General features: G+C 37.2%; 1 protein-coding gene and 1 pseudogene across 44 annotated transcripts in view; one reads left to right on the top strand and one right to left on the bottom strand.

The window, feature by feature from the left end:
• PTPRD (protein tyrosine phosphatase receptor type D) overlaps positions 1 to 24,671 on the bottom strand; it is a 2,063,955-nt gene that overhangs the window by 625,636 nt on the left and 1,413,648 nt on the right. The window lies entirely within an intron of this gene.
• LOC109445132 (transmembrane protein 126A) lies at positions 1,944 to 22,673 on the top strand (annotated as a pseudogene).

Raw genomic sequence — 24,671 nt, 5'->3', positions numbered from 1 at the left:
GCATGGCATATGCCAACAATACCTTTAAAAATCTCTAAAAGAAGAAGTGGAACCTTGTGAAATATATATTTTATGTAGGGCATAAAATGCATGGTTGACCCATTAGAAAATTAATGGAGGTTGTTATTGTTGCAATTTTTGTTTTAAAATATTATCTGGCTGCTGTGTGATAACCAGGTTGGGGAGAGGGTGGCTGAAGTGGAGATGGAATTCTGTAAGGAGGCATAGACTACCATATTGTCAGTGGAGGTACAGGATGTTGGGTTGATTCACGACAGAGGTAGTAGGTACAAAGAAAAGTCTTGCTGTGACACTGAATGTAAAGGTCAGACAGAGTAAGGAACCAAGGATGATGGCCAGCTTTTTGGCTTGAGCAACTGGATGCATTGTACTGCCATTTCCTGAGATAAAGAAGAATGGAAACCATTATAATTTGAGGGAAATAAGAAGAGTTATTTTGGACATATTATTTGTGAAATGCCTGTGAGACAACCAAAAAAAAAAAAAAAAAAAAAAATGAAAATGTGAAGTTGAGTAAAGGTTTCTAGAACTAATAGGAAAAGTTAGTTACAAAAATACCTTTGAATACTCCCAGCATATAGATGAGAGTGGGTGGCTTTCATGGAATGGAGACAAACATCACTGAAGGGGAATGAAGACACAAAATCTAGCAAGGTAACATAACTCCCCAACATCCCAACTATACTCAAAGCCAATGGAAGCTAACCCAGAGAAAGGAACCCTGAATCAGGACGTTAGATGACTTATCTACTGGGATGTTTACAGCCCTCCTCCCACCCACAAATAATCAGAATGAGGGTGAAAAGAAGTTCTATGTGCAAGAAGCTCATGTTAATTATTTCTTATGCTCCTCAGAGGCTCCTTTCTAAATTTTATGTTTTAGTACTTTAGTAAATTAACCTAATCTGACCCCAGTTGAATCTTGAAATTATCCTCAAAGGCTCTTGGATGTCTAAATGTTTACTTAATAGGTGTTTACAATCACCTCACTTAAAGTACATCTCTTAACTAATCTTGATGTATCTTTTCTTACATACATACTTTTTAAGTCAAATTAAAAATGAAGAATAGATTTCTGCTAAAATTCTCAAAAATAAGCCAAAATAATTTGCAGAACTTGAACATTCTTTCTTTGCAACATGTGCATGGGATGTGGAAAAATCTATGCTATGATTTGCTGAAGGTAGCTGGATGTTCTGTACCATGATGCTTTACAATCAGCAGCTCTTACATACAGAGATCCATCATAAAAACAGAGCAAAAGTCTTTGAAATTATAATTATTATAGAGGGAGAATAAAACAGAAATTTTATGGCTGGTATGAATGGTGTTCTGCAGAGTAACACATAATTTGAGAATAATCCACAGTAGATTTAGTTTTGTTAGTTTCCATTTGTTTTAAGCATAGCTGGGGTATTGGGGAGTTATATAACATTTCTAGATTGTGGTTTCTTCACCTATAAAATGGAAATGGTACAAACAACTTCTAAGGATTTTGATGAGAATAACGGGGATAAAATGCCTTATATAGTGCAAAGTACCATAGACTGCACTGCAAAAAATAATAATGAGACATCATGGCTAACAGTGGCACCTAATACTCAATGATTTTAATGTATGTACTGCATTTAATTTCGTTTAGAATTTTCCAAGTCATTGATAAGGCCTAGAAAGAAAAGATGTCAACTCTTCATATATCGATGAAACAAAATAAATGAAAGATACATGCAATTTTTTTTTTTTTTTTTTAGCTTTTATAGTTTGCTGACTGAATTTTTAGGGATACACAATAAAAACGAAAGGTCTTGTGGGCTGAGTCATGTGTCAGCCAAAGATGGCTGTGCTTGGGTGAATTGTGAAAAAGTTGCAGTGAGCCTACGCTACTGAGGAAGACCTGAGGAAGCACTGACTACAGGGAGGAGATGGACAATCATGAACCAGATTATACTGTTGAGGAAAACCAAACTTTTGATATCATAACCAGAAAAATTATCCAACTTCCAGAAGCAGAAACAGACCTACTTGAATGTGGATCAACGCATATTGGACTTAATGCTCCTCTCTTTGGCCTAATAGCAAATAGTCTTTCTGTGCATCTTAAATGTGACACAGACTCGTATAGCTGCAGGCTTACCAATGGCATAAGTAATTCCACTTTTGACAGCAAACGTATCGGAAAAAGGTTTCGTAAATTTACTGTCGCATACAGGTGGTTTGAATTGTGAAACCTGTACCATAACGCGGGATAGATTAGTTGGTCTATTTTTGGTGGTCTGTACCCTGTTTACTTGGCTATACCTGTGAATGGTGGTCTCGCAGCCAGGTATGCCTCAGCCCTGCTACCAGATAAAGGAAACATTTTAATCTACTGCATCAAAATTTCTAAGCCAGTCTTTAGAAAGATGTTATTTCCCTTTTTGCTCCAGACTGGGTTTGCAGAATACATTTGTTCTAGATAATATAAACTACTTATAAAGGTTCTTCAGTAGACTGAACCTGGCCTAGAAATTCAGCAAATGTGTACTCAAAAATAAAACTGTAAAAATAAACTATGTCTAATGTATGAATAAACATAGACTTATAGTTAAAAAAAACATGATAAAAGGTCTAGTACCTGCTCAAGGCGCATTGCTTTGACTGAAACACAATTCTAAATATGCTTCTTCCATTTCTCCCATTCCTCTCTCTATACTTAGTTGCTTTCCTAATTTTCTAATTCACATTTTTTCTTCTTTTCTTTACTCCCTGATATTGCTCATTTTCATTGTCTCACCTGTATCAAGATTAAATCATTAATCATAATTCCCTAATTGTTTAGTTTTTATTTTTCTTTTTACAAAAATAATTCAATATTCACTGTTGAAAATTTACAAAAAAAACTGAAGTAAAAAACCAAGTCATTCATAATCCTATGACAAGAAAGAACTGCTATTGACTTTTTGCTATGTAGTCACATAGTCTCTTTTCTATGTATTAATATATAATTTATAAGTTCACTAATAGCAGCAAGTTGCTCCTTTTTTTTTTTTTTTTACCATGAATACTTTTTTTTACCATGAATACTTTTTTACTTTTCCATGAATATTTTTCAAATGATATGAGTTGCTTTGCTACAACATTTTTAGGTATTGCATAGGTACTTAAAATTTCAATTTTATAGATGAAACATGATTTGTTAGATCTATCAAAAAGGCTGTTGTCAGTTCTTTTTTCTTGTATTAGCAGCCCTGTGATAAACATTCTTAAAGCTGTATATTTGCATGAATCATGATTATTTCCTTAGGAGGAATTGCTGGACTCAGTCAAGCCTGTATATCAAATTACAAAAATGATAATACCCATTGCCAAATTGCACTTCAAAAGGTTCTAACATTCAACACTCTTTCCAGCTAGATATGAGTGCTTCCTTCCTGACACTGTAGCTAATAGTAAACCCTGTCATTTTTCAATTTTAACATTTTAGTCAGGGCAATCTTTTATTATTTTAATATATGTTTCATTGGCTTCCAGTTGGGTTGAAAAGTTTTTCATTTTTCAAAATTTTATTTGTATTTGTTAGTTTCTGTAATGCTCACGTATTTTGCCTGTTTATCTATTAGAGTGCATGTCTTTGTTATAATCACTTGTAATAAATTCTTATATATTAAGGATATTAACTCTAAAAATAAATATTTGATTAAGAAGACCAATGATGACAATAACATCTCCAGGATTAACATATGCCAAGATTCATCCTAAAACCCAAGAGACAGTTAAATAGCTTTCTTAGTTTATTGAGATGACAGTGATGATAAATAGATGAATGAATTTAAGTAAATTCAGTTTCATGCTTCATTTTTTATTACTCCATTTTCATTTAAATTTGAATGAATATTGCATTTAGTTTATTGCTGTTTAGTTTGGATTGTTTACATCAATATATTTTTTATTCACTACTGCGTTGGTTATGTTTTACTTTCTCTTTCCCTTGAAACTGTGTGAACATGTTTTTCCCTTATTACCCCAAAAGAATGAACTTGTGCAACTAAGTTATTTTTTTGGTTTTGTTTTGTTTTGCCATATTACCCTAAAAGGGAAGACTTACTGGTGTAGCTAAAGTTAAAGAGAAGAAGCAAACTGCATTACAATTTTTATGTAAGGTTTTCCTGTGTCAACCAGGGCTCTAAGGCTTTGTCTGGTGTTGACATCAATCGATAGAACATGACTTCTTTGAGGTCAGCAGCTAATCACAAATGTGATCGCAAGGGAATTCATGAGCAGATCTATACTTCTCCAGACTGACTTAGATATACTTATTCCATGATAAAACTAGAAAATTGTCTTCATGGAGCTTCAAAGACTAAGCTAGCTGACGTTCATGAGTGGTTAGCAAATAAGTGTGCCATGGCAACAATGAGAACTGAAACAAAATATCTTAGATTATTATTGTGCTTTATAATCTTTTCACTATCTCATGTGACACTTACCTATCAGTAAGGAAGATAATGAGCTTTGCAGACATATTTACTTGCAACCCAATCTTGGGCAAGTCAACTAATCTCTGAAAAATATCAGCCTCCTTTTTGGTAAAATAGATACAAAAAAGAAAATGATACTTATCTTTCAGAGTTGTCGTGAGTTTTGAAAAATTCAGTGAATTTTAGTACTTAATACTCAACTCGTTCATTCATTTATTCAACACATAATTTTTTAGCATCTACCATGAGTTCTAGACACTAGGAATTACAGTTTGAAGGAAAATAGTCAAGGTTCTTTCTCTGATAGACTATAATAGGAAAACAGGTAATAAACAACAAAGATCGATGGACAGGTAGACAGGTAGATGGGTGGATAATTTCAAATAGAACTAAGTGGCATTAAGAAAATGATACAAAATAATGTGATACAAAATACAAAATAATGCCCATAATGTGGTATGGGCAGTGTTGGGTAATACTGAATAGGGAAGTCAGGAAAATCTTGTTGAAAGGTGGTAACTTGAGCTGACACCTGAATAAAAGACAGGACAGCCATGTCAAGAGGAAGCGGTGAAGACCTCTAGATAGGGCATATTTGTGCAAAGGCTGTGACATGGGTATAAACTTTAGTGTTTGAAGAACACAGATGTGCCCAGTGTTGTTGGAACATAATGAACCAGAAAGAGTTTGCCATGAGAGGGGTGGGAAAGGAGGTGCTGGATAGATCATAGATTATATGAGGCTTTGTAGTCATGGCAGTGAGTGGACTCGTGGTAAGGTAACAGGGAGCTATGATGATGATGATGATGATGATGATGATGATGGTGATGATGGTGATGATGATGATGATGATGATGGTGATGATGATGACAATAAAGATCAAGTTGATAATTCATTACCAGTTCAACAATTTAGGAAACTGTCTTTTCCTTTTGCTAAATGTTTTATACCAAACCAGCCACTGAATCTAGTTTGCTGTAAAGACTCTTTTCAGTTTTATTTTTTGCATGTTTTGTTGTGCCTGTAGTAATGATTTTTCACCTCTTTAAGCCCCGAGTTGATTACTGCTCTTGATTTTTTTGTTTGTTTCTATGTATTTTCTTAAGGCATTTGCCAATTTTCTGCATCGATTTTAATGCTGTAGAGCATTTACAAGACTCAACAGATTTGTTTAGGAATTAGATTTCTGAAATTCAGACTGCTGCATTTTAATAAGAGCTATAATTAATAGACACCTTTATAGTTTTCTCATTCTCTACCTATCCCATGCCCCAACCTTGTTTTCTTAAAGCCAGGCTCTCTTACACACACATTTTAGCCCTACCAGCCAAAGAAAAGGCAAGCTTCAATTGACTTTCTAGGAAGGCATTTCCCCTTCCAGAGCCTTGTCTCCTCAACTACTCCTTTTGCCTGTTTGAGTTTTATCTGTTCGAACATTTATTTCTTTTTCCCAGTTACGGCTTTTCTCCTTGACTGGATACTCCACTCTCTATCCTTGGCTTTGGCACCTGCTATGTTTGGTGTTCTCTCATCACTATTTTAGGTCATGCCTCAGCTTTCCTGCATAGCCTCTGGCATACATCATTCACCTTGTTCAGCCCATTTACCACCCACCTTCTCTAATTTTCCAATTGGACTCACCAAATGTAACTGTAAACCAGGACAGAATTTGCTTTCCCTCCTGGCACTCTTTGCCTGCATTTAAGTTAATAATTCCCTTAACGATAAGAGGAATACATATATAACACACATTTGCAAGTTAGGTTTCATCCATCTGACAATAGATGTTACACGGAAAACATATCCTTACAAATGCATATGCACACTAGACAAATACTCAAATTTTGTTTGTAGTTATCCAGGTGTTCAAAAAATATTGCTCAAGTTTCAGAAGACTTTTTTTATTTTATTTCTAAAGTACTCTTGTAAATATTTATGAGTTTTGGACTTTAGCATCAGTCTTATTAGCAGCAAGATTATAGTATAACTTTAAGAGTTGATGTGTGGCTTTCGACAGAATTAGTTTCCTTAATGCCAGTCATTGTACTATATGTTTCTATCTTGGAAGCTTCAAGCTTCAAAAGCTCTCAACAAAATCAGAATACATCTGAAAAGTTCTATCCCATTTTGCGAAGGTGATACAAGTTGTAAATGGGAAATTAATAGGCCTGAAGGGAGAATAGGGTGTTTGGTGATAGTGGTGTTTGCATGTCTCTAAGTACAGATTTCACTGATTTTAGAATTTTAAGTAGATATGTTTTTAATACTTACCCTATACTTTTATACTATGTTAAACTAACTGCCATTTGGCCTGTTGACTGTTTCTACCTTATATAAAATGATAGCAACATAAAGAAATCCTCCATGATGAAGGAACTATAAGCCATATTCAGCTCCTATACCCTCTACACCAGGACTCATTACTTTAATCAGTAATTCTTGGTGTGAAATCTCATCAAACACTTCTTGTGCATGTAAACATATAGCCCACCATTGCATTTATCATTCCCTGATAAAGCATTTGCCACCTCCTTTAAACATGTCCATGAAGTAATTGTACAAAACCCTCCCTATCACAAATTGATGTTAGAGATCCCTTATCAAATCACTTTTTCCAACACATTCTTTTATTACATCTTCTAAATTTGTTTCTGAGAAGTCCTCCATACTGATAAGATAATCAGACAATATTTTTTGGAGCTCACTGAATTATGTCTTCCATAATATTATTATACTCACTATTTTTCAGATATCAATATTCTCATCACTTCACATATAAATAAATCACACAGATAAAATTATACTAGTTTCACTTGATTTTCCATTTAGTGTGTGCTATTCTTCTATTTCTGATATTCATTTATCCTTCTGAAACAAGAATAAAAAAATAAATCTTTACTGAAATCTATAAAGTTAGCTGTATAATGATTAATGATAGCATAGTGTGGCATTGCACTCCATTGGTAAGTAATATAAGATTGTTGATTAAGAAATTCTATTTATACATTTTTTATTATAAAAATTCCATACTATCATTACTTCATCCACAAATATTTACTGTGTATTCTCTATGAAAGGTACTCTGCTAAGTGATATGAGGGACAGAGAGAGGTATCAGCCCTCAAGATATTGACAATCTGGCCAGCGTGCAGTTCTCATGCATTCATTACAAAAAGTAACACACAGGACATGCCGGCTGCATAGTATAGCTAATGCCTCCCATGAGATGAAGTCATAGCATTATGGTAGTGAGGGAAATCTACCCAGGAGAGTTAAAACTTAAGGTGGGAGAGCCCTGAGATATTATCAGGATCTACTTATGTTAAAATAAGGAGGGATATAAGGGTTAGAACATGAGCAAAGAATGGAAATGGGAGGCACGAGGTATATTTTAGAACTGCATTGTCCAGTATGGTAGCAGTAGCCACATATGGCTTTTGAGCACTTTACCTGTGGTGAGTCTGAACTGAGATGTATGATTTCAAAGACTCAGCATGAAAAAAAAAAGTGAACTATCTTAATAATATTAATTATCAACCATTACATATTAAAATGATAATATTTAGGGTAGATTGATTTAAATATAATAATGCTACTATTAAAATTAATTTCCCCTGTCTCTTTTTACATTTTGTAATGTGGCTACCAGAAAATTTACATTACATTCATAGCTCACATTTTTGACTTAATATTTCTACTGGTCGTTGTCTAGTTATTGAGTAATTGTAAAAAAGCTTAGTTTATTCAACATATGTCTTTAAGAAAGGTAATCAGGCTAAAAAGTGCTCACTGGTTAAGAGAGGCTAGAGAGCAGAAATACAGAATGTTTTAACCTATTCAAAGGCCTGCACATGAGGTAGCAAGGTCTAAATGAAGTAGGTGCTCGTGGGGGAGAGATGACATGGCAATAAATACTTCTCTGTGTCTGATTACTTTTGCTCAACAAAATAGTTTTTTAGATTGTTCCTAGCCCCAGAGACACCTTAGTGACTAGACATGGAGATAAAAAGAGGTAAGAATCAAATATGCCTGATATGGTAAACTGAGGAGACAGAGAGAATGATGATGCACTCGGTGGACATGAGGAATTTGGTGGGGAAACCTGTTTAGTAGGAAGAGATTTCTAAATCCTGGAATGTACTGTAGTGGTTGAGTTCTGATGATCATTAATCTCTTAATGGAATGAAGAATGTAAGGGACAGGTAGATGGCTAAGCTTGATTTAACGGTGTACATCAGTGAGTAAATGTATTTAAGATTGATAAAAAAGAAGCAGAATTCGGGAAGGAAGTGGTGAAATTGATCATAGAGATTAGACAACCATCTCGGTAGAATTGAATTGAATGTTGAATTAAAGGGTAATGGTATGATTTCAGGTAGTGATTTTTTGACAGTTCAAATGCAAAGCCAAGAATTGAACCCTAGAGAATGCTGACATTTGGAGGTTGGAAGAGAATGTTCTACAAAGATAAATTGATCAGTTATGGAAATGGGAAGGGAACAAAGACTGTGGGATCATGGAACCTAAGAAATTGGAAAAAAAAAAGTGTATATATATGTCAAGAAATAGGAACCAGCCAACAGGAGAAAATATTTTAAGAGACATATAAAGGAATGTAGATGGCATTTTACTTTTTAGCATCAAAATATTACCTGGCAGGAATCCAACTTTCAACTATGAAATCTAAGAAACACCAGATGTTCCATGGTCTGTCTTTTTGCCTTTGGATCACATGGCCCATGCTTGAGCTTTTCTCCAGATGGGTTTGCCCTTTTCTCATTCTCTGGTAAGTATGCCTACCCCATAAAGTGTCTCCTGAATAGTGTTAGATTTATTGTTTCCTGTGGTATTTAATAACTGCATCCTCAGTCAGCACTTATCACAGACTGCCTGATACTCTTTTTTGTACATACTATTTCTTCTGACTCTAAGGTGATGTTTTTTCATACTCCACCTGGCTGTTTCCCTAGGATTGCCTTTAATGCTTAAATTATTCCATACATAGAAGAAACTGCCGATAAAGAAAGATTCAGGGCTGGATTCCTGAGAGTCATAGTGCTCCCAAGGACCCATATAGGTCATCATTGGTTTTCATTTCTCTACCAGTTTCTCTTTAGGGCCTTCACTGTTGTTTAAGAGCAGAACCCACATTCGCTCACTCATTCATTCATTCATTCATTCATTCATTCATTCTATAAGGTACAGAAATATTTGGAAGGTTATAAAATATATTAAATATGCATCCTGCATACCCTCGATTGAAATTTATATATATGCTTACATGTCTGTCTTCCATGTTGGAATGTAAGATTCTTGAGGAAAGGAACAGATTATTAATATTACATTTGCATTCTTAGTGTCTAAATGGTACTTGGCACCTAGTAGACTATCACCTTACATTTGTTGCATGGATATATAAATCAATGAAAGTGTACATTTTTTCCTGAAGTTTACAGGCTGAGAAAAGAAGACAAAATATGTGCACAAGTTAACCAGAGTAAAAATAGGAAAGAGATGTCAGACAAAGTACTCATAAAACATATTAGAAGTTAAGTGAAAGGATAATAAAATCTCACAGAAGCGATGGGAAAAGGCTTCCTGGAGAAGCTTGCATTTCGGCAAGGCCAGAGGAGGGTAGACTCGAAGGGTGGAAATGGGACAGTGCCTATTGGTTCTATCAACTTTTTTTCATTTCTTTATATTTATTAAGGAAAAACACCTATTTTTCCATGTCTAGTGAGTTTTTACTTGAACTCCTGGGATCATCTTTCCTCTACAAAAGCTTTTAATTTTTTTCCATAAAAAAATGTGTACAATATGTAGCCGCACAGACGGGTTTTATTTTAAGGACAACGGCATTTTTACCTCCTGTTTGGTGTGAGGGTCTGTGGGCTGTAGGAGATGAGAAAAGAGAGTCCCCAGCTGCCACAGCCCAACAAAACCACTGAAAATGATGACTGCCCCATTTCCACCCAATGCCACATTTTGAAAGTGATCTTTTTGAAAGGAGGATTGCAAATAGCTGCTGCTTCTCAAAACTGCAATTGCTTTTCATGAAGCAGCCGAGACTGTCTCTGTGCTGACGCAGCTCCCAGCATCACAGCAGCCTGCCTTTGAACTGTTAAAGATATTTCCTTCCCAACAATAAAAAGAGCATTTTACAAAAGCAGAGAGGCCTTGTTTTTAATAAGCTGAAATGGATGAAACGGGCAGTCACGAAATAAAAATGAGTATGAGGCTGGGAAATGGAGACATAGCGAATACCCCTCCCCTGGCCCCCCCCCCCCCCCGATTTAGGCAATATTCTCTCCCTCTAGGTGATGTTCTGAAAAGATATGCATAAACAGCGGTGGGAAATGAGTACTAGGGGACAAAATAGATATGACTTAAAGGATGCTGAATTTTCTGAACATATAATGTGCTGTGCTGGGAAGAGCTCGGGTATTAGGATAAGGTTTGGATCCCAGCTCTGCCTATCACCCTTACCAGGTTTTTGATTGTTTAGTTTTATTTTCAACTTTTTAAATTGCATAACCTTTCCAAGTTCAGGTTTCTGCAAATGAAGCTTATATTAATTACTTTTCAGTGTTGCCGAGAGGGTATTGAGATAATGTCTATAAACCTAGTTGGTTCCTAACAAATGTCAGTATCTTCTCTTCCAGCTCTCCTTCCTTTCCCTTCTCCATCAAGGTCCTGAGGGAACATCTCTGTAAAGGACTTCTCAGGTCGGTGGATGCACTTTACATTTCTATTGGATTATGGGCTGCCTTTTCTCACTGAGAAGATGGTGCTCATCATGCACCACCTGTAGTGTCTCACATGTACTTATCGGTCCCTGATGGCCATGCGTTTCTATGCTAGGATGGGGACTGTACCTGTTCCCTTTCTTCTTCCCTGATCTTCATTTCACATTCGGCTCATTGGGTGGAGTCCATAGACATGACGGCAGTAACACAAGTTGACATGAACATGAGTTGGCAGTAATCAAGCCAGTGCTTTCGGACAAAGGCTTTCCTTTATCAAGGATGTGGCAACATTAGAAACCCCAAATTTTATTGCTGGAAGAGGCTCGGGAAAACATCTGATCCAAGCTCTTCAGACCGATGAGCAAACAGAGGCCTAAGAACTAGCTCAGTTGCCTAAGACATAAGGAACGTTGATGGCCTGGTTCAGATTAGAACCCAGATTTCAGCTGCTGAGTTCGGGGAGCTGTCCAGACCTCTCAGTCATCCCCATACCTCCCAGACAGGGGCATCTTTCTAACTTTTTAGAAGAACAAATAATCACAGTAATACTAAATATCACGTTCAAGGTCAGCCACCTGAGATCTGTAAAGGGATGGTTCTGATAATAACTATGATTTGGAAAATACTGGAAATGACCACTTGGAAGATTAAGTTTCCTTCTTTGAGGGGTAACAATTCCAAATGCACTTTTTTTTAAAAACACACAGACACGTACATGAGCATGTACTTGTGCACGCATACACACCCAGACGCACACATACAGTCCTGTTCTCTCTCGGGATTAGTTAGGTGCCCGGGTGGTCTCATTTAATGACTGCATCATCTCTGGCATGAAACACCATGACTTTTTGTTGTGGGGACTGCTGTATGCAAGCTGACTGGAGTCAATCGTAGCTGATTTTCTAAATTGCCTCTGCTATAACAATTCTCCTGCTGGGTAATAAGCCATTGAAATCAAACAATGGGATTGATTACACATTCCTCACTCTGGGGAAACTCCATTAGTTTTACCTGAATGAAAACTGCAGAACAGGGCCCAATTTGGGATAAGTAGTGTACAAAATTCTCCAGGAAGCACAGTAAAAATAAGTTTGAAAAAACTTAAACATCACTCTTTAGCCACAGGGGATATTAAGTGAACGGAATTTTATTTACAAGTCACATAAAGGCACGCTTAAGTGAGTATCGCTCGGTATAGTCCAGAATTGACAAAGCTCATACTTAACTCTAGCTTGACTTTTGGGATAGAGAATAGGGTTGAGGGAATCCTGGTGCCACTATAATTCTGTTAGAAATGCACACAGAGAGCAGGTCTCCAGCTTGAGATTTTTCAGTTTCAAGACACACATAACTGGTAGTTGGCATATCTGGAGAAGAGTCGCAGCTCTTAAACCACTATCTGTTTCATGTTGAATAAGTTATTTAACATTTCTGAATCTCAGGTTTTAATACATGGTTTGGATTTAAAATACCTGCCCTTCCTGGTTGCCAAGATTGTTGCGAGGATCCAATGAAACTAAGACAGGTTAGTTAACATGTTGTTAGGTGGACAGGAAGGTCCCTGGTGGAAACAAGGAAAAGGCAGCCATATCCTGAAACTCCAGGTGGTGGAATGTCTCCTTCACTCCAGGACAAAGATATGAGGGTATGCCGTGAGGTTAATAAATTATCTCAAATCCCTTTTGGCCGAACAAAGGAGCATATCTAGTAGATAGGAATGAGTTATTTTGTTAATCCCTTCAGGATGGACAAACAGGACAAATGTAATAGATGATTTCCACTAGAAGTCTCTAGCCCCCTTCTCCAAACAGACAAGAGAAGGTACAAAAGTAAGAACTTTTGCCTCAGTCACTGGGCACCCCCATTCGGGATCCCCTCCCATTCAGGAGCTCTGGCCCTGTGCTTGCAATAAGCTATTCTCTTTCTAAAAAAAAATCCTTGCCTCTCCTTGGTCCGTGTTTCCATTCTTCGGTCTCACGAGACATGATCCTGGCCCACACCCAGAAATTGCTGTCAGATCCTACCTCAAAACCTTGTACAAAAAATGACTTGAAATGGTTAAATGCATTGCAAATGTAGGGGATTCTTATTTGAGGTGGTCTTTTTGCTGAGCTTATGTAGAGTTCAGTAAGAAATAGAGATCGTCCACCACTGGGGTTGGCGTTTTCCTCACGTAAACTCATACACAGTGGGTACAGTGTAGTCAGACTTTGGAGTCAGGTAAACTCATGTTCAACTTAATCTCTTATTTTACTGGCTCTCTATTCAGTGCCAGGTTATCCAGCTGCCAACACTCATCTGTAAATCGGGCTAGAAATAATACTTACCTCACAGGGCTGTTGTGAGAATCATCAGTGGGGAGTACAGGACATGAACACTATGTAATTAATATTATTGTTATTAGCAAAGAATAACTGCAATGTGGTGGAATATTCACGTGGTGCCTTTTTCTGCCCCACACAAGAACTTCTAGTGCCTGGTGAGTCTGAAATCTGGCCCAGAGGTATTCAGATTTTTCTCCTCTTAGCAGCTGGGACTTGTGGGGACCTGTAAGAGGACTGCTGTGACTTTGCAGTCCTTGGGATTTCATTCCTAGATGGCGAGCTCCCGCAGTGTGTGATGAGGCTGTTTTGCATCTCCCCAGTATTAGCATTCGTAGTGCCTAGAGTGGAGTCTGGCGTGTGGCCAGATGCTTAGTAAACACTTCAGCATGAATGAGAAAAGAAATCTTTGGCTTATGTAAGGACAAACAGCAACACAAAATATGAGTCTTCATTCTTTTTGTGGAAAAGAAGGAAAGAGCTATTCCTCTCCTCCCTTTTAGTCAGAATAGTTACTTTAGAAACTTGTACATTTAAGTTCTTTCTCTGTTTCTTAGAAATTTGTGATTTTTAGAAACTAAAGTAGCCTTTTGTTAACATCATGACCTGTGAATGCCTTTCTCCAGGACTTGGCAGCTATCGCTTTGAAATGTAAAGATCAAAGGAGGGACAGTGACTCTGTCCCAGTTTTTATGGGAAGGTAGGAGCCTAAATCTTGTGGGCCCCTTGCTCCAAGTTCTAAAACAACTTCTTGTCATAACATACAAGTCTCCCACCCCCATTCCTTTGGCATAAAGTCAATTAACTAAGATAGATGGTCATCCCAATTACCAAGTAAAGTTAGAATGAATGACATGAGACCCATGATGATATCAAGTCCCCTTAGTTGAAGACTATGTGTAGTTTATCTTGAAAACATATGTGGACAAAAAAAGGGCCACATACTAAATGTGACAAGCTCAGGGGAGGCCTGCATGGTGAGCCTGACAGACTCAGAGATCAAAAGTAACCACATAGGACGGTCTGAAGATAAACATTCCTAACTAAGAGCAGGTCATAATCAAGTCCTAGGCTTGTAGCTTCCTTGACAAAGGTCGATTTTTACCTAAGTGAGCCTGTCTATTGCCTTTCTGCATCTAAGCTAACATACCTTTGAAGTGTCAGAGTAATAATCATTTTTTCCAGACTCCTCAAGGCCTAAGCCTGCATCAGAGCATGAGACCACAGAACCCCTCATTGTTATCTTGTTCCTCGCATTCGACCTCCATGTGCTGAAATGGAAATTAACTATCCTGTACTCACCAATGTAAAAGAGGTATGTGATTCTCTATTTTCCCTTTTTTATCCAATACCAGATATTTCCCCTATCCCCCACGTTGCTTTCTCCTGCCCTCATAATCTACCACCAATGAATTTCATGTGACCCTCCTTATGTCTCCTCCTTTTATTCTAATATATAAAATAAACTGCAGAACTGCCATTCTCTAGAGCATTTCTCAACCCGTTCAGGTTTCGCTTCCTGGCAATTGTCATCAGTTTGGCTCAAATAAACTCACAAGAATTCTCTATAGATATGGATGTTTCTTATGTTGACACATATAGGTAATAGAATGTATCTGCTGGGCTGAATCAAAGGGTGCATATCAAAGGGTGAATCACAGTGGATTGGCTCTGATGCATATCACATTCTAGTTTAACGCTTATTCAACAATAAGGGTGTTTTCTTTCTCTATTACCTTTGAGAAGAGGATTTATGGGTTGGCATAAGATTTTTCTGTGTTTGCTTGTTTTTAAATTATATTTCCTCTACACTTGCTCAGCAGAGCATCATGTTTCCCAGTCTAAATGGTATCTGATGACTACAGAGATAAAAAATGGCCTGCAGGAATTCATATCAAACTGACTCTTCTTTGCTCTGTATTGGGCAATAAGCTGCATTTTTCTAGGATCTTTCATTCAGAAGCCCAGGATTGTTACTATTAAATTGTGAATAGGCAGAACTGGAATTCTTGGCCCTTCTATCTGAAATAGATGCAAGCCCAGTTCCAAACCTAGTTAATAAATCTGTTGAACAGATAAAATAGGAAGCACTGAGAAGGTGTGAATCATGTTTACGCTTCCTAAGGAGGTAAGAATGTTCAAGACTAATGATGGCACTTTAAATGCTACTGTTCTTAACTATTTCTCTGTAACTACAAACATTCAATAAAATGCCTACCTCTTTTGAAACCTAACTAGGTTATTCTTCATTTGAGTGAGATTTAAGAGTTTCAAGTAATGAGGCACTAATAATGATGATTCCCCTTCTGCCATCCAAAGAAAATTTTAATTCACTAATCATAAATTTTCATTGGCCTCTAGCTAGTGTTGCCTTCATTACTTGCAGGTTTTCCAGAAATTAAAGATGCTTGGCAGTTTGTGAGAAAAGGGAATTTCCAGAGCTTTTTCTAAATAATGGATGAAATATTTAACGCTCTACTAAATAGAGGGGGAAAAATTAAGACAGCTTGACATAAATAAAATAAGCAAGTAAAAATATTGAGATAAAAGGAAAATGCTGAAAAAAAATAAAAGTCTGTTATAGCCAAACTGAATATATAAGGGGACATGACCACTAAATGTAATGCAGAATCCTGGATGAGATCCTGGAATAGAAAAAGGACGTTAGGCACAAACTAAGGAAATCTGAATAAAGTATAGATTACAGTTAATAATAATACATCAATAGTAGTTCACTAATTGTAATGTAATTAAACGTACCATTCTAATATCAGATGTTAATAATAGGGTAAAGAAATTATGAGGTATAGAAATTCTCTGGGAGGGGGGATAGACAAAGATGCTAGGTGAAAAGCCTAACAAATTTTGTTTGTCTTTATATTCCTAGGTGCAGCACAGTGTATACTAAATGAAAATTCTGTTTAATATTTATCCTCACGCCTCTCCTATTAGCCCCCATTTTCTATCCCTTCTGTCCTACAAATACACATCCCTCTCTGTTGATAAAATCCATGGCTCTTGGTGAAGCCTGCCCAAGTTTTGACAAGAAGTAAGCATAGGACGCAGCCTACACCAACAACTTGGGCCATTGGGTATTTTTTCATAGTTCAAAGAGCTGGGATGCTTCCAACTGTCCTTTAAAATGAAAGTTAAATTGGTTTAAACACTAATACACAAAGACTTACAGTCCCACAGTGAAATATGCAAGATTGTGTACTGGGTTAAAAATAAAATGTCATCTACACAATGGTAAGTCCCTTTAATAAACCTATTAATATCAGGAAGTAATTCATCCTATGCCTTGTATCAGGCATTAAATCTAGGCCAAGTCGGAACAAGAGAGCCTAACAATGTGCATCTCATCAGGACAAAATAAACTATGAATGTGGAGTTGGAGGGGATCTTAGAGACTATTTAGTCCAGCACCTGCATTTTATGGAGGCGTAAACTGAAACTTGGGAGGTTACCTGCTTTGTCAAAACTCCCAATCTTATAAGTTTATATGTCACTTCATCCCACAAAAGTTGGAGGACGGACTAAAATAGAATGAAAAAATAATATATAAATAATAGTTATTGTTCATGAACCTGACATTAACTTACTAAGTCTTATAAATAGGATAGGCTATTTCATTCAAGGGCAGAACATGCTTACATGTTATGACTTCAGAGCTCCAAAGAGAGTTTCCTTCTCTAAAAACTACTCTTCCAACTGTGAACTAGACTCAGATTTCTTTAGCAGTCATCACCAATTTTATTCCATATTTAAGGGCTTAAGGGAAAAGTTCTTGGAATGATTCATTTTGTCTTTCCCAGGTGGTAGACAGAAGCTGAACAGCAAAAATGGCCATAGGGAAATCAAAAGATCATTGGGGGATTAAGCATTAACATAGGTTAAGAAGATTGGAACAAGTTTGTTTTTTTTAAAATTAAGTTTATTGGGATGACATTTGTTAAAAAAAAATTTACATAGGTTTCAAGTGTGCAATTCTTTTTCTTTTTAATTAAAGTTTATTGGGGTGACAATTGTTAGTAAAGTTACATAGATTTCAGGTGTACAATTCTGTAATACATCATCGATAAGTCCCATTGTGTGTTCACCACCCAGAGTCAGTTCTCCTTCCATCACCATATATTTGAGCCCCTTTACCCTCATCTACCACCCCTCTCCCTGCTTACCCTCTGGCAACCACTAAACTATTGTCTGTGTCTATGAGTATTTGTTTCTCATTCGTTTGTCTTGTGCTTTTGTTGTTTTTGTTTTATATATCACATATCAATTAAATCATATGGTTCTCTGCTTTTTCTGTCTGACTTATTTCACTTAGCATTATAAGCTCAAGATCTATCCATGTTGTCACAAATGATCGTATTTCATCTTTTCTTACCACTGAATAGTATTCCATTGTGTATATATACCACAACTTCTTTATCAATTCATCTATCGAAGGACATTTTGGTTGTTTCCATATCTTGGCCACACTGTAAATAAAGCTGCAATGAACATTGGAGCACACGTGTCTTTATGTAAAATGTTTTCAGATTTTTTGGGTAGATACCCAGGAGAGGGATTGCTGGGTCATATGGTAATTCTATTCTTATTTTTTTGAGGAACCTCCATACTGGCCACACCAATCTATATTCCTACCAACAGTGTATGAGGGTTCCTTTTTCTCCACAGTCTCTCCAACACTTACAATTACTTGTCTGGAACAAATTTGCTTTTGACCAGGGCCAGTTTTGTAGGAGGACTGATTTTAGGGCACCTAGCAGCACAGCGAGAGGCAACATTGATCACTAGTTGACAACACAAGTAGGTACTTCGGAGGCAGATTCGCATGTGGTACTGTTTGGTTTAAGTTATGAAACTTTAGGAAAATGAATTAACCTTTCTGAGCCTTAATTTCATCATCTATAAAATGTAAATAACTTCAAAGAATTAGGTAGAGGATTCAAATTAATACACGCATACGAAGTTGGAAAGCCATAACAAATGCTAAAATCCATATTTTTCCCTTTCCTTTTCTCCATTCCCACTTCCTGTACCACATCTGAATACAAAATCCTGAAGACACACAATATTACCAAAGAGTCACAGGATGTAGTGTGAATAAAAGGTCAAAAAATAGTATGACTGGAAAGATAGAAATAAAATGAGAGGGCTCTGTACGTATGCTTGACAACAGATAAAGAGACAAGAGGAGAGATGGCCAGCTGGGTACAGAGCATAGAACAGTTTGGTCTAGGCTGGCTGGTCCATCTCCTTTCTGTACTCCCAGTTATATCCACTTTATTTTCTTCAGCAAATTCTTTTCCACTGTTCTTTTAATTCTCCCAGACGGGAATTACAGAGCCTGACAGCTATGGACACACTATTATATGTATGTCAACACTATTATAATTCTTTAAGTGGGACTAATTCAATGTTGGGTCAATGTATATAACTATATCCTTATTCTTATTTTAAAAGTTTTCCCCACCAGAAAGTAATTTTGAATCCCTACTGAGTGTCACATACTTTTTAGAAGTTTTGTTAATTTTCATGGGTCCTGATACAGAAAGATAATGGTGAGAAACTCTTACCTCTCCCAAAATATTGAAGTAGAAAATAAGGAACTAAGTTAAGATTGCTTTTTGAGAGTTAAACTATGAGCAAACATAAAGAACCCAAACACAACTATACAAATTCTATACAATGAGCTATATAAATGTATATCAATACAAAGCTATGTCTTAAACAGGCAGTAAAACCTCTAGGCTAAGGCCTAGCCTGGAACATAATTAAAGTTATTTACATATGTGGAAAGACTGTGTCCTCCAGAAGGAATGTGAGTTAGCAACAGAAAGACAGGATGAGGAGATACAAACTTTGGTAGTGAGTGAACCCCTACCCCACTTAAGGGATGGGGGCTCACTAGCACCAGACCCCTGTATCAAATCCATTCTACAGTTCTATTCCTGCTGTGAAGGCAGTTATACCTAAATGTTTATTTTGATAACTGTTACCATGTAATCTAAGAGTCCACGAAGTAAGGCCTGTGGGGACAATTACGGCCCACCAGCCTGTTTTGGTAAATAAAGTGCTTTGGAACACAGCCACGGCCATTTGTTTATGTACTGCCTGTGCTGCTTTCTGTTACAACACCAAAGTTGAAAAGTCACAGTTGTGGTTGAAACTGCATGATCTGCAAAGCCCGAAATATTTACCCTCTGGCCCTTTATGGAAAAACGTCTGCTGACCCCTGATATTTCAGCCAACTTGACTTGATTCCATGTTTACCAAACAACCTTTTTGTTCAATGTTGTTTGTTTGTTTATTCCTGTGCATTCTTTGTACTGGGAGAGAGAGAACTTACCTAATAGTAGTAAGTCAATCTGTTGAAAGCTCTACCTTTTTATCTGTTATGGGAGACCCTCTGGGTAAATAAGTTTATGTATCTGAGCTGTAAGCCATTGGGTTGACCTGGTACCTAGCCCCAATGCATTGTCACTTAGGGTTGTTTGGAGGTCACCCATCGTCTCTGGGTAACTTTAGAACTTACAGTGCATCTTTTCCTTCTGATAGCATTTTTTGAATTCCTACTTTTCAGATGAGGAAGCTAAAATTCAGAGAGAGTAATAAAGAAAACATATTTATCAGGCATCTACTCTGTGCTAAGCTCACAGCTGTTTCCTTTGTAATGGCATTTAATCTATACATACCCATGTAAGAGATATAAAAGTCAATTGTGTATTTTCACAGATGTAGAATGGGAGGCTTACAAAGGATAAGGACATATTAATTTGTTAGTAAAGCCAGAATTTGAAACCAGGTGCTCAGACTTTTCACACGATCTATACTGCCCGTCACAGTCTTCTGTCACTAGGCTTAAGAAAGCAACACCATATGCCTTCGTCTCTTCCTCCCACTGAGGTGTACTCTTGTTCTTTAATAAACACAGATTAAGTTAGAAAATCCTTGAGATTTTAAAGATGTAACATTTTAAAACAATTCCTGGATACTTATACCAGAGTACATAATCTTAGCCAGCTAATTTACATATTCACCCATGCTCTTGCATAAAAAATTGGTGCCACCATGGCCTGATATTCATAAATAACAGTTCCTGAAAATTTTGTTTTCTTTTTTCCCCAAACTGATGTTATACTTGAAGTGGTTTAAATGATGCACTTTGAATGCATTGTGGCAAGGACGTATTTTAGAATTTCTAAAAGCTAAACAGAATGGGAGGTTATCTATAATATGAGCATAATCACAGTCATAATATCTGTTTAAAATAAAACACTGAAAAGAATTAAATGTTCCCTTCAAGCCAAACTCAAAGAAATTTTGACATAAAATAGACTTTGCAGTAAATTTGCAGTTGATGTTGCTTGCTGAGACCGATTCTTTAGGAGTTCAGAACCTCTGAAAAGTTTTTGGTTACTATTTGTTTTAGTTCTAAAAAAACCCAGCCATTAGAAATAGAGCTGGTCCCACCCTCTCACACAGCGGTTGTTCACCGCCCTGATTTTGATTTGTAAATGTTCCACCTGAGTGTATTTCTTGTCTTCTTATCGAGATTGAAAACTCTCAGATGGAAAATTATGTATCAATGACACTTAATGTGCTACTATTCAGATGGTGGGTGTATCATAAAAATATTTATCAATGCATCTATTTGTGTAAGATAGTATTTGTAACAAATAGATATAAATGGAACTATCTATATATGAAAATATTCAAAAAGAAAACTCTAACCCCTTTTTCCTAGTTCTTCCCTTCCTTTTTTTTTTTTTGAAAGGGAACCAGAAATAAACCCCAAAGGGCCATGAACTCAAATGAGAAAATACATTGACGGTTAGAAGTTATTTGGAAAACATTAGTCTCAGAAGTTAGCAGTGAAAGGCACCTCTGAGACCACCTAATTCAACCCATTATACAAGTTGCATTCCATAGAGCCTAGAAACATTAAGTGATGAGCTCAAGGTCATAGGGGTTTTTGGTAGCAGAACTAGGAGGAACAATCAGAACTCCTGAATCTAAGTTAATTTGCTACTATACTGGCTGTCTAAGAAAAATAAACGTTTACATTTCCTTTAGAATTGCTTGAACAAAAAGTTTCCAAAATTCAAGAAAGTATTCTAGGTCTCCTTAGTCTTGACAGAAAAGGGACAATATATTTCTTAGAGGGTTGTTGGTGTAACGAAAACCCGATGTGTTCTGTCTTGAGCATGAATGAAGAGTTTATTGGCTCACGTAAACAAACTGTGCATGGTGCCGGCTATGGGTGAACAGACCTTGAGTCTCAAACACCATTGGGATCTCTCTTTCCATATCTCTCATCTTCACTCTTTCCTATATGTTGGTTTTGTCTTCTCAGGCTGGTTGTCTTTTTGAGGCCAGAATCAGAGCTTTAGGTAGCTCTAGTCTTCATTCTTACTGCCTCATAAATAATGAGGAAAAAGAACTCTTGGCCAGGATTAATAAGGAAAATCCTAGGGGAAAATGTGGATGGGTGCTAATAAACGTCTCTGGGTTGATCACTGTGGTTGAGAGGTTGATACTGGGATAACTCCAACTGGAGGCAACATGTACCAGGAGGCAGGCCAATAAGAAGGAAGCTCACCTCAAACTCACATTTATAGTCTAAGGGATGCTGGTTCCCCAAGGACTCAGGACTGATGTCACCAGAGTAAGGAGGGAAGATATGCTGGGCAGTCAAATCAGCAGACGTTGCACCAAAAGTTAGCCTCACTAAAGACTCGCTAGAGAATATACTAGGCACTTGGCAATATTTTTAGCCTGCTTCGCATGTGGACCTCCTTCCTTCTCTTAGGGAAGCATGCATCTCATGAAACTTGGTGGGAGGCATAAGCCATTTTCTACTACCTATTTTGTAGAGAAGCTGAAAATGCCAGCTACTTGGTTTCCCAGCCTTCTTTGTAACTAAGAAACAGGAACCTGGCCTAGATTCAGCCAGTGTCCTGGATTTGGAGTCAGGACTTAGTGACGCCAACCAACAGTCAGCTCACAAGCAATCGCCGCCACACTATCCAGTGCAGAGGCCGAACTATGGCCGCAGCAGCAGCCGCAGTGGATGCAAGCTGGGCATCAGCATTCAGGGGCTGGCAACAGTGGTACCCTAACAAGACAGGAATTGGAGCTTGAATTTGAAAGTGATCTTGCCTGTTACCCAACTTCCTTTGTTTCTGCACATTTTTGAGCCTGCTTTTCTAGCCCTCTTGGTGATACCGTGAACTCCCAGTAATTTGACAACACATTGATTCTCTGCTTAATCAATGCAGACTTGGTTTCTGCGGCTCCCAACAAAGGTAGATAGATAGTCATGTACTTAAGTACCCCAGCACCAGCAAACTCTGGAGGCTTCTTGTGTGGTTTGAGGAACTTAATACCTCTCCTCTTTGAGAAGTTTTGGTTAACAGCTTGCCCTGTACTAAGTATAGGCTATTTTTAATGCTTGATGTTACTTACATTGATCCACATTAAAGAATTCCAAAAGCATATTTGCTAGTGTACGACATCCACAAGTAGACAGGTGTCATCATGGCTAAAGCCTGTGGAGTTCAGTATTCCTCTTGGATTTCTATATCAGGAAGACCTCAAAGTCACCATTACCTTCTCTGTTTTTCTCCTTCGGTTCTACAAAGGTAATGATGCCAATACATAGTTTACTTTCAGACTAAACTCTCAGGCACAACATGCCATCCCACCCTTGGAAGACAAATGTTCTGATTCCTAATTACTCAGAAGCTACAAGGAAAATGAGCAAGAAGAAAAACTAAAATCTTGTGATGAACTTTCGATGTAAAGTCAGAATGTAATTTAAATAAGAGCTAATATATTCCCTGAGAGGTTAGGTTAGTGGTATAACTGTGTCCGTTAAATTGCCAAAAAGAACAATGAAGATTTAAAAGTTGCTTTTAATATAACAACATGCACTTCAAGTCTGTTTTTATAGTTTTAGGTGGAAAGTAAAATTTAGAGTAGAGTTGCCAAGGAATGACAGGAAACTGTTGCTAAGGCTAAATACCATCTGAAAATAGTCAACAGATCACTAAAGGATTTATTAATTTATCTTCTCTCTGGGCTGTGTTTGTTTGGAAAGAGGATGCACGTACACATGGTTGCTAAGGGTAGCTGTCACTGACCCCTGTTAATCTTCCACAAACATGTAAATATGCTGCTTGGCCCAGTGCTGTCGAGGACACTCACAGCAAACTGAGTGATATGTGATTTCTAACTGCCTCCTAGCAGTACATGAACTGTATGTGTGTTTCATCGCTCATTTTGTGAACACTAACAAGTTTAGGCATTTCTATCTCCTCCAGGGCAGGGCCAAGTGTAAAAAGAGTGACTGTCTAACTTAATAATAATGACACTGTTAAATAAATGCACACTTCAGAGAAGTAGATCTTACCTTGGAATTTATCGGAAGCTATCATGTCCTTACAAACTCACCATATAGAAACTTCAAGTCATTTTCCGCTGAAGGAGAATATACAGTAATTACTTTTTAAAACATGTCCTCCCAGCTTCTTCTCTTCTGCTATTTTCCAATTAGTTTTACTGGGAGCTAATTGTCTTTTAGAAGGAATGACTGGTATCTTTGAGCCTTGAGAATACCAATGGAATAGCTACTTTGAATATATTGTCATGATAGCTTATTAATAAGCACTACCTGAGATAGCACCGTTCCAACCATTTGCTGAGAAGTACCCAGGAAAATCACTTTGCTTATAAAACAGAATTAAGATAATCAACAGAAACAAGAAACAAATGGATTGAGTGAAGCCTCTTGATGACAGAAACTCAGCCAAGCCATTCAAAAAAATAATGCGAAAGAAACATGACTGTCATTTTCAACCAACTAACTAGACATGTTCTGTTTGGTCCAAATTAGGAGCATGAAATACACTCTACAACCTAGGGGATTTTAAAGCACTTAGATGAATCACAAGTGACATATGGGAGCTCATTAAAGGGAGGAGAAGTTATGAGCACCCAGGGGGCTTGCTGGAAATCAGAGCTTTTTAAAAAAGGCTTCAGGGGTCAGTCATACTGATTGGAGGATGCTCTTTATCTTCATTAAAAAATAATCCGTTTCTCTTTACCACTTCTCAGTT

Source organism: Rhinolophus sinicus, linkage group LG04, assembly GCF_036562045.2.
Source record: "Rhinolophus sinicus isolate RSC01 linkage group LG04, ASM3656204v1, whole genome shotgun sequence".
NCBI classification, from domain to species: domain Eukaryota; kingdom Metazoa; phylum Chordata; class Mammalia; order Chiroptera; family Rhinolophidae; genus Rhinolophus; species Rhinolophus sinicus.
This window is presented reverse-complemented; position numbering and strand designations above follow the sequence as displayed.